Source organism: Pteronotus mesoamericanus, unplaced genomic scaffold, assembly GCF_021234165.1.
Source record: "Pteronotus mesoamericanus isolate MK-2021 breed Mesoamerican mustached bat unplaced genomic scaffold, CSHL_Meso_final scaffold_232, whole genome shotgun sequence".
Taxonomy (NCBI): domain Eukaryota; kingdom Metazoa; phylum Chordata; class Mammalia; order Chiroptera; family Mormoopidae; genus Pteronotus; species Pteronotus mesoamericanus.
In genome coordinates this window covers 21,248,026-21,260,250 of record NW_026555311.1, presented here as the reverse complement: position 1 = coordinate 21,260,250, position 12,225 = coordinate 21,248,026, and positions in this window count along the sequence as shown.

The window sequence follows — 12,225 nt, the reverse complement described above, 5'->3', positions numbered from 1 at the left end:
AAATACCTTATATGACAAACCCACCGCCATTATCATGCTCAATGGGCAAAAACTATAAGCATTTTCCTTAAGATTAGGAACAAGACAGGATGTCTGCTTTTTACTTCTCATTCAACATAGTACTGGTAGTCCTAGCCATGGCAATGAAACAAGAAGAAGAAATAAAAGGTATCCAAATTGGAAAGGAGGAAGTAAAACTGTCCTTATCGCAGATGACACGATGGCATGACAATGTATATATAGAACCCTAAAGATTCCATGAGGAAACTACTAGAACTGACATGATTTCAGTAAAGTGGCAGGATACAAAATGAATACCCAGAGATCAGTTGCATTTTCATATACCAATTAAGAAACATAAGAAAGGGAGATTAAGAAAGCAATTTCATCTACAATTACTTCAAAAAGAATAAAATACCTAGGAACAAATCTAACCTAGGATGTAAAAGACCGGTGCTCAGAAAATTATAAGACACTGAAGAAAGGGATTAAAGAAGATACAAATAAGTGGAAGCACATACTGTGTTCATGATAGAAAGAATTAATGTCATTAAAATGTCCATAGATTAAAGGAAATTTCTGTCAAGATACCAATGATGTATTTCACAGAACCAGGACAAATATTTCAAAACTTTATATGGAACTACAGAAGGCCCAAATAGGAACAGTGATCCTGAGAAAAAGGAACAAAGTTTGAAGAACCACACTACCTAATATCAAACTATACTATAAAGTCATGGTAATCAAAACAGCATGGTACTGGCATAAAAACAGACACATAGGTCAATGGAACAGAATAGAGAGCACAAAAATAAACCCACACCTTTCTAGCCAACTAATATTTGACAGAGGAAGCAAACACATTCAATGGGCTAAAGATAGTCTATTAAGTAAATAGTAGTCACGTTAAATATTTATTGAGTACTTTCTCTGAGAGAGGTCTTATGTTAGCTTTCTTGTCTGACACATGTCTGCCAGATTAATTTTACTTGTGTAATATTAAGCATAGACTTTTAAATATAAATAGGATTTTTATAACTATAGTCTAAACCAGATTTCTGACTTTGACTATTAAAAAAGTAGCCAAATAATACAAAGTACCAGAGAATTTGTTTCCTCAGAGGTTTGATGAGCTGTCTCAAATAAAAGCAAATTATGAACATAGACATTAAGAAATTTGGTTATTTGTATAAAATCAAACTGAAATTCACCAGACAAGACAAGGGAAGGAAAATTTGATGTAACAGAAATAACTTTTAAGTATGTGAACAAGTTTTTCCAGAATTTAAGGTTATTCTAATGGTTTTCCTCTTAATTTTCCACTAGAATTATCTTAATTAATTAAAAGATTTCCAGAGAGTGAAAGATTTTTAAAAATTCAGCCAAGCTTAGGAAAGGAATAAATATAAATTATACTTATAAAAATGCATAAAGAACTCCACAATAATTCTTCATCTGTAGGTATCATTAGGGTTGGATTTGCATAAAATTCATCACTTAAGTACATTTTTCTGTTTTTTAGTTATTTATTAGTTTTAATATATTTAATATAATTCTAAAAAAACAGAAAAACAAAGTTGTATGTAAAACATAGAAGATTCTATATAGGTCTGGAAATAAAAAAAATGTTAGTTTAACTTGCAAATAATAGCATGGATAGAGGACAAAGGTATCAATTGTTTATGTCTTTAAATTTTGCTCTATCAGATTTTTGTTGTTCAAATATGTACTATATATTTAGTAATTAAATGAGAAGACAAACTATATAGTGAATAAATACAGTTATCTACATTTAAACTGTAGAAAGATCAACAGCATAGAATATAACATAATCCAATCCAATCTCTTCTATCATTTAGGTTGTATATTTTGTTTCTGATTATGTTTCATTTAGGATAAAATTATAGGAAACATTTTATGAAATATAGAGTTTTTAAAAAACTAAATTTATTGGAGTGACATTGGTTAATAAAATTATGTAGGTTTCAAGTGTATAATTCTATGATGCATCATCTGTATATTGCTTGCATTTTGTGCCCAACACCCAAACTCCAATCTTCCATTACCATATTTTTGGCCCCCTTTACTCTTTACAGTTCCCGATCTCCTTTCTTTCTGGTAACTACCATAATGTTGTCTGTGTCTATGACTATGGAAAAACAGTATGAAGGTTCCTTAAAAAATTAATAGACTTAGCATATGACCCAGCAATCCATCTCCTGAGTATCTACCTAAAAAAATTGTAAGAACTTATTTTCAAGGATACATGCACCCTAATGTTCATTGCAGCAACATTCACAGTGGCCAAGACACAAAAACAACCCAAGTGTCCTTTGATAGATGATTGGATAAAGAAGATGTGGTACAGGTATCCAGTGAAATCCTACTCAGCCATAAGAAAAGGTGAAATACTGCCATTCGTGACAACATGGATGGATCTTGAAAATATCAGGCTAAATGAAATAAGTCAGGCAGAAAAAGTCAAGAACCATATGATTTTACTCACATGTAGAATATAAAAATGAAAGCAACAAATGAATGGACAAGAAAAACAAACAAAAACTCTATCATTTTTAAATGTAACATTCCCTTATGATAATTTTAGTTGATTTTAGAAAATTTATATATGATTTTTTATTATTTTCCATTTTGTCCCTGTGTTAGAGGGAATGTCTACTTTTTTTTTTCTGTTTTGCCCTGCCAAATGGACCTCTTGTTGGAAGTTCTTATAGAACATAGTTTTCAGAAAAGAAAATCCATCCCATTCTGGCTCTGCAGTGCACTGGTCAATAGAACCTCTTTCTCTCAGTAACCATAACCTTGAATTCATTGTTGTTCAAAAACTTTTTGCAGAGTTTGCCTGAGGGAACATGCTCAGTTTTTCCATTGCTTGACCTGCTCTAAGAATCTCATGAAAGTTAACAGTGTTCTCTGCTTCCTCAATAAAAATACACCTCAGCATGTACAGCCCCCACCCCCAGTGCACACACACCTTCAGGCCGTTCATAGATTTTTCCGATATCGATATTCCTACCCTAGATACTCTAAGGTCCTCTGGACTAGGCCAGGTCACCATAGAGCTGGCACTGGACTGCATCTACTGGTGCTCTGTGAAATTCCTTTTATAATACAGTGTTATGTTCTGGTAAGAAGCTATCAACCTTTATTGAGGTGCCTAATAAGAAACAGGGCCATAAATTCATCACAGTGTTTACTGTAAGAATGATTTTTGAGGTTTCATTACATTAAATTGTATATTTCTTAGAGGACCCACAGAAAAACTTTTTCCTGTATTGACATAGGAATAGTTAGATTTATGCAACTGATTTGTTTTAGTTGATGAACACTGCAGTTGATCTCTTTTTTTCTCTTCTAGAATCCTCTGTGACCCTACTTTAAACTAAGCATAGGAACTTTAGGGGTACATAATGTATGCTAATTTAATTGCTGGACTCATCTTCTTTTCTTCTCATTATAGTCACTGTGTTTCAGTTTTTTAAATTTTAATTTCTTTCTGTCATGCTATATTTGCTTGTGGAATCTTCCCTAAACTTCATTTTAGACAAGAAGGGTATGAATAAATTAAATATTTTGGATTTATATTTCTCTTAGTTTCATTTTCCTTCTTTTTTGGGGGAGGAGTGAGCTGGAAAATGTTTATGGCTCTAACATTTTTCTCCATTAACAATTGTTAGTAGTGAAGTGTAGAAAGTATAGAAATATAATTATACTCTACTTATAAAATTCAAGGAAAGTAATTGTTAAAAAGTAAAAACAAATGCATATAATACTATCCTAACATCACAGCGAACTAATATAACAATCTTAACCAACCAAGTATTTTATCTGTTTTGATATGAAAACCATGGAAAATAGTCTTAGATTAGAGGAAGAGGAAGGTAAATTGAGCATATGGATGGGTTATTTACCTAAACATATTGAGTGTCTACTGAAAAACTGAACTAGACTTTGTGAACACAAAGAGGAATAATACACCATCCCTGTCCTCAGGACGGTTGTGTGACCAGTTGGTAAATTGGCGCGACATAGGGAGCAGAGTCAGCCTGTCTGAGTTTGGCACAAGATTCCGTCATATTAGCTGAATGACCTTCCTATGCCTCTTTCTCATAGAGTTGTGAAGATCAAATGACACACGTGATGTGCTTAGAAGAAGAGGCATTCGTTATTTATCAAATTCTAGGCTATTGGAACTGAGAAGCAACACAACAACTAACATCTGGAGCAAGTGACCATAAGACAAAAAAAAAAAAAAATTACTACAGTGCTTCATATATCAGAGACTCTGGAACCTCAGAAGTGGTAGGAGGAAACAATGTGGCCAGTTGTGTACAGGACTGAGCAGTTTACAAAGCAGTTACACATACGACTGTTCTGTTTGAGCCACACACAGTCCCGTCTTCAGAATGCAGAACTAAGTCTTAGGGAACTTGAGTACCTTTAGTACTTTATGTTGTGTGACCCTTATATCTCTTGACTGGAAATGTCATGCTCTCTCTTCTCCAGGGGACATCTACCATGACTGTCTCACTTTAAAATTGTTGCTTATTATGTTGATCCCATGAACTTCAGATCAAAACACAACCCATAAAATATATAATCACATACCATAAAAATCTATTCAAACAGTCATTTTAGAAAACAGATATTAGTATATCCCCCTCTACCCCTGTATGACTGCAAAAAAAACTCATCACTTACCTCCTTGAAAAGTGCTTTGTAAAGCCCGAGAAAGTTATTTTAATACTACAATTATACTACTTACCAATGTTTATTTTGTTCTCAGTTTTCATAAAACATTGTCTATAACAATTCTATGTCAAGTTTATAGTAGTAGTCATTTCTCAGTGTTGATGTTATGCTGTTTTGGTTTGCTCAGACAGCTGTATCTTGACTGTATTTTTAAAAATATTTTATCGCAATTATAGTTGCCCCTGTTTCTTTCTCTGTGCCCCCTCCCCCCAACCCTCTCCATTCCCTCAGGCAATGCCCACAGCATTGATCACATCCTTGGGTCATGAGTATAAGTTCTTCGGCTACTCCATTTCCTATACTGTACTTTCCATCCCCATGGCTGTTGACTACCTAATGTGTACTTCTTGATTCCGTCACCTAACTAAGTGGTTCAAAGCTTCCTGCCACTTTGATTATTTTATTTTGCCAAATATTCTGAAAGCTGAAGAAAGCAGAGGTCTGGAGGGTAAATGGGATGAGGATGATGTGTTCCAGGTATTACATATTTACAGCAATAGCTAGTGTTTAGTAAATTGCTATGATGATGCTTTTCATAATCTCTGATAATTATTTTTAAATGCCTAAGTACCCTGGACTTAGAGAAGAATAGCGGCAGGAACTTAATTTTGTTACTTGCTGGTGTATCTAGAACATTACCTAAAATTGAGTAGTAGTTTGTAAATATTCAATAAATATCACTTGAATGAATGAATGATCTGTTTATTTTCCTAATGTGTTTGTGATTCAAGCAATATACTCATACTGAGAAAGTGTAGACTTAACAAAATATTAACTGGGTTGTGTGCCTATCAGAGCAGGCATAATATACCTATAGTTGTTAACACTGTGCTAGTTAGATCTAGCATGCCTATCTACATATGTTCCAGAAAGGGAGATCTGTCACTCTCATGTGACCAAAATGAACAAAAAAACAAACAAAAAACCCAAAAAACCAAAACCAAACCCACTTCTAAGAGTCACCAGAGTAACAGAGTAAAAGAGTTCTAGATAGAATATCTAGGAATATAATCTGTTAGAATTCTTCTTTTCTATAAGATATCTACAGGTACCCCAAATTGTATATATGATGATTTTAGATATATATGTAGGCTATTTTAGATCTAAAGTAACTTAAATATCAAATGATTTTTAAAAGATAGACACTGTAGTACTTAGTACGTAAATGGTAGATCCTAAAACTTGCCGTAGCTTTAGCTTTATAGTCAGACTGTTATAATCTTGTCTTTATCAACAAAATTGATTTATGACTCTGTTTCCTATTCTTCACTTAATATAGGTAGAATCCAAGTATTCCAAGAGGTATTGTGTCCTGGATTTAAAATCAGGTTTAGAGCACATAGATGTACTTATTTTGATGTCACTGTATTCACTCTTAATTAGGACAGGAGATGCTGAAAATTTACTTAGTGATAAAGTTAATAATTCTCCTCCTGTAGCATCTGGTCTCCTGTGGCCTGGAGTCATTATCTAACCTGAATTTGAGAATAGTTGAGAAAGTTGTTTTATATGACCTCATTTGAATTATAGTCATTGATATAGCTAGTCTCTTTAAATTCATCTGGAAAATGAATATTCTGGTGCCCTTGGCCCAATAGTTCTGTGAATCCAAATGAAATTGAGGACCACAGAAAAATACAATTGGTTAGTCCTTTTCTTAAAATGTCAATTTATACTTTGTTCTTTCCCGAAGAATTGTATATATATGTGAGGTTTTTATTTGTAGATCTATGGATTTTAAAAAGTGAAGTAAAACATAAATTGAGTATTTATTTGATTTTTAAAGTTTTATTAATAATGTAATATTTTAATTTAAGTGAGTAGTATTTATTTTAATCATTAAAAGTATTTTAAATATTTAGAAATATTAGTCCATGATAATCAAGTAATCTAGTCTTTACATGCAGTTATATTCTATACCTGGAAATATAAAAATTCAGTGTGAAGTGATAAATGCAAAAATTTTGTGTTCCATATGGTTTGTTTCTAAGAACAAGAACACATTATTTAGAAAATGTTATTTAACTATTTAACATCTGTTATGTGTTTAAATTAAGTATAAGGATTGAATTCATTTAAATATAAGTGATGGGTGTTTTTGTAGCCTTTAAGTACCTTTTGTAAGCAATATATTTTTTCATGTTCAGAGTTAAATTACCAAATAATTCACTTAATAGTTACTTTAAATCTCTATGCCCTTCAGCCTCTCATATTGTTCACAGTTTTCTTCAATATCAACTATTAACTACCAACTGAAAACTAAGGGTATGCAAAATAATTTCAATTTTTGCTGCTATTATCTTTTCCTATTAATACTCACTCCCTCCCTGAAACTCCTTTTCTGTGCTCCGTTTTCTTTAACTTGGGATAGTGCCTGGGGCAGCAGAAGGGTCAGGGTCAAGTATGGTCCTCTTTTGTCCTGTGGCAGGTCACTGGGTAGCCCATGTAGATATCCCCTGGGTGCTACAGCATCTGTCTAGTCTCATGGACATCTCCTTTGAACCCGGTAGTGGACTCTATAGCCCCAGACATACCTGTGCTTATTAAGGGGCCTAAACGTCATGGTTTCCATATCCTAAGCCAAGTCCCCTCCATGCTCATTGGTTCACATGAGGGGTCTGTTTCCTTCACTAAATCTCCTAGATAGCTAGGGTGAACAAGAGTTACGATCTCATGGAAACTTTGGTATTCATATGCAACGCTGGATACATATTATCGAGCTTCACCTTCAATTTTCAGCTTTCTTTTGAGAGGTTTAGTAACATCGGGGACTCTAGAATCACCTTATCACTACCATAACCCATTCAAAATCTCTGCAAACTCCGTACACCTAAGTAGCTTTTTCCCTTCCCGTGCAACAAGAACTTATATATCATATCCTCTATCCTTTCTATGCTGTCTTTTTAAAAAAGATTTTATTGATTTCTTTTTAGAGAGGGGAAAGGGAGGGAAAAAGAGAGGGAACAAAACATTGATGTGAGAGAGAAGTATCAATCGACTGCCGCTTGTACGTGTCCCCACAAGGGACTGAACCCACAACCCAGGCATGTGCCCTGACCAGAACCAAACTCGCAACCTTTCGCTTTGCAGGATGATGCTCAACCACCTGAGCTACAGCACTCAGGGCCTTCCTATTGTCTTAAGGCAAAACTGTGAATTCAGACATCTAAAGCTTCCTCTTACTGTGTAAGGAAATTTTTGGAATTTAAGAATTATTCTCTCCCCATACCACAAAGCCTGACTTTTAAGACTATGCCTTTTGAAGACTTGAACAAGAACATAAATAGCAACTCAGAGCTGAGCAATGACTTCTGTGTTTGAGACTGTATCCATATATATTTCCTACTGAAATGAATGTCAATGTCATTGAGTTAAACAATAGGAAGCTGTAGGTCAATATGATTTATAGAGAGTAAAATGTATGTTTTTTATGGTTTCAATATATCACCCTCTGTCAATGAATATTGCATTACTTATTATATTATCCTTAAAATAATTTAATAAAACTTACTTTGAATACTAACTTTATAAATATGTAGATGTCAGCTTTCTCATCTGCAAAATGTCAGTAACAATGCCTATCTGGTTATTTTCAGAACTAAATGAGTTACTTAAAATTATTTCTGAATCACATTGATGTTTTATAGCATATTCTATTAACATTATTGCTAGGATAGTATTTACTATCTAGTACTTGTTGTTTAATGATTAAATGTAAAAACATAGGTAAATCCTAAGCACCGTATTTCTAAAGAATTTCTAGAAAGCTCTCTGTAGAAGTTAATTACCTTTCTCCACCTTTCCTTTCTTTTTTCAAAGCCAACTCCCTTACCTCCGCTCTGAGTAACATGATTTCCTGCCTCCTCAATAGGCCTGTTATCATCAAATATCTATTTCTGTTCTATGGTCAGTTTCTCTGAACAGAGTCTTCTCATATATAAACCTCCTTGTTCTAAAGTAATTGTTAAGTCCGCTTCAAGATTTGTTTTCCTAGTGCCTGACTTCTGGATACACATTGAATTATTATGACTGCCCAGGCTTTGAACCTACTTATTTTGTAGAATTTCCTTACTTTATGGATCTTGGTAAGAGATAGAACATCTGTCATTGGAGAAGCAGGGTCACAGCTAGCCACCTTCAAGGCAGTTTTCACAGTTCCAGGAAGACAGGGCTGAGTGTAGTAGTGACAGTGGGGATAATGATACTGTCCTTTGTCCCAAGCTAGCTGCCGTTAGAGTGGGCGATTTACTACCTGCTCCTGAAATGTGATGGCACTATGTTCTTGCCAGGTCCTGACTGTGGTGAGCATGGCCCCGAAATTGGTTACTCATGCCTTTGTTTCAGTTCCGATAACTCTCAATATCCTCTTAATGAATTCCCTTTCTGCTTCACTTTGCCAGACTTGGTCTCTATTGATTGGAACCAAGAACTCTGATGGAAATAAGGGTAGCCTATTTCTTCTGCCTCATCTCCTTTCCTACTGTTCTGCCTTTGACTCACTGCCAATCAGGTTTCATTGGCACTGAAGATGGTCTTTTCAAGGGCAAAGTAACCTAACTATTGCCAAATTAAAAAAACCTCCCTCCTAGTCCTGCTGAGACTCACTGTAGCACAGGATAACTTTGCTCTTCCTTTTCTGTGAGCCATTGTCTTCCTCTTCTGATTCTCTCCCTACCCTTGAATCCTGCCTTCTGGTATTATACCTTGTCTTCTCTACTTGGATTTCCATTTTAATTGTGCTTGTGTTTCCTAATTTGTCTATTTCTTCACCACATTCCTAAATATTTCTCTAGGAGAATTTCAAGATTGGACTCTCTCTTTGAAACTTCCAACTTGAAATCACAAGCCAATATTATTCCTGAAATTCAAAATGCTTGCAGGATAATTGTCTTACCTCATTACACCCCTTACTCAATGTGTCTCAAAATTGACCTTCTTGCCAAACCTAGTCCGTTTAGGAAATTCCCTCTTTTAGTTCATGGCTAGTTATCAATTACTGAGAATTGTCAAATGCTCCCTTCTTTCCCTTTCTTTTTCTTCCCCTATTTCTCAATACCAACAAAACTTGTTTCTCTCTCTGAAATATCTTAAATCACTTTTTTAATGCCTACTCCCTTGACAATGCTTAGTTTGGCTCTCCCTATATATTAATCACCTTCTGGTATCTCTGACTCTGTCTATTTTTTACTCCATTCTCACTTTTTTGGCAATGCATCTTCTTTTTTTTATTGTATTTTTTCCCATTACCATATAGTCGCCTTACACCCTCTCCCCCGACAGTCACCACAGTCTTGTCCATGTCTGTGAGTCCTTTTTCTTTTACTACGTCCCTAAACACCCCACTTCCTTAGCTGTCATCTGCTCTCTTTGAGTCTGTCTCTATTTTGCTTGCTAGCTCAGTTTGTTCATTAGATTCCACATGAGTGAAATCGTATGGTATTTATTTTTTTTCTCACTGGCTTATTTCACTTATCATAACATAAGGTTCTCCATGTCCACCCATACTGTCATAAAGGATAAAATTTATTTCTTTTTTATGGCTGAGTAGTATTCCATTGTGTAACTATCCCATAGTTGTTTTATCCACTCATCTACTGATGGATACTTGGCCTGCTTCCATATCTCAGTGATTATAAATTATGCTGCAATGAACAGCATAAATTAGTGTGTTAGGTTCCTTTGGATATATTCCCAAAAGTGGGTAGAAAAGCAGTTCCATTTTAATTTTTTGTGTTTTTTTTAGGTATCTCCATTTTGCTTTCCCCAGTGGCTGCATCAGTCTGCATTCTCACCAAGAGTGCAAAGGTTTTCCTTTCTCCACATCCTCTCCAGCACTCCTTGTTTGTTGATTTATTCATGGTAGTAATTTTGATAGGTGTGAGGTGATAGCCCACTGTGGTTTTAATTTTCATTTCTCTGATGATTAGTGACATTGAGCATTTCTTATATGTTTATTGGCCATCTGTATGTCCTCTTTGGAGAAGTGTTTATTTCAGGTCCTTTGTCCACTTTTTTTTTTTTTGGTGTTAGATTTCATAAGTTTTTTTTTTTTATAAATTGTGGACATTAACCCCTTTTCAGGCCTACTTGCAAATATGTTCTCTCATTCTGTCCATTCTGTCTACAGTAGTCTATAGATTCACTGTACTTCTTATCAAGATTTCAATGACATATTTCACAGAACTAGAACAAATATTTCAAAACTTTATATGGAACCACAGAAATCCCCACATAGCACAACAATCCTGAGAAAGAAGTACAAAGTTCGAGGAATCACACTACCTAATATCAAACTATAATATAAGGCCATAGTATTCAAAGCATGGTACTGGCATAAAAATAGACACATAGATCAATAGAACAGAATAGAGAGCCCAGAAATAAACCCAAACCTTTATAATCAATTAATATTTGACAGAGGAAGCAAGCACATACAATGGGCTAATGGTTGTTTATTCAGTAAATGGGGTTGAGAAAATTGGACAGATACATGCAGAAAAATAAAACTAGATCACCTTCTTACACCACACATAAGAATAAATTCAAAATGGATTAAAGACTTAAGTGTTGGACCCGAAACCATAAAAATTGTAGAAGAAAACATAAGCAGCAAAATCTCGGACATTGCCTGTAGCAATACTCCATCTGATATATCTCCTCTGTCTAGGGAAACAAAATAAATAAATAAATGAATGGGACTACTGCGAACTAAGAAGTTTTTGCACAGGAAAGGAAAACACAAAAATAATAAAAAGAGAGCCTGCCTTATCTTCTAATAATGCAGGTTTGATGATGTTTCTTTGCTAGTTAAAAATCTAGTTTTTACAAATGATGTCTAAATTACTAATTGTCTAAAAAATTACTTAATTTTTTAATTGTGTCTACTATGGATAGTGTTCCTGGTATATTGGTAAAATGTACCCTCCTAAAAACAGATTTCTAGCCCATATCTTTTGATTAAGATGTTTTTTCTGACTGAAGTGTCATCTCCCTCACATGAACTGTTCAGAGCCTTTTACATCTCTAATTAAATGAGATAATTAGAACGATAACCTTAGCTGACTTCCAGCTGTTTCTAGGTGACTTCTCTGTCTTATACATGTAGATTTAATATTTCTATTTCTTATATTATCAGGCAATTTATTTACATCAATATGTATATCTTTTTCTTAAGTCTGTTACATCTTATTCTTATATTTCCTGTAATGACCACATACTTCTTTTTTACATCAGTGTAATTTGGTTATTTGAATGTAAGTAAACTTTTGTCCAGAAAAACATAAAACATATCTTTTCCCTGTATGCCCTGTCTTAGAGGAAAAAAACATAGTTCATGGCAAACATCTCCTGCAATGATCCAGTTCCATGATAACTGAATTTACCTTAAAATAATAGAGGTAGGGTTTATGTTTCATTATCCATAGGAAATTAAAATCATTTTGTTCTTTTATTAAA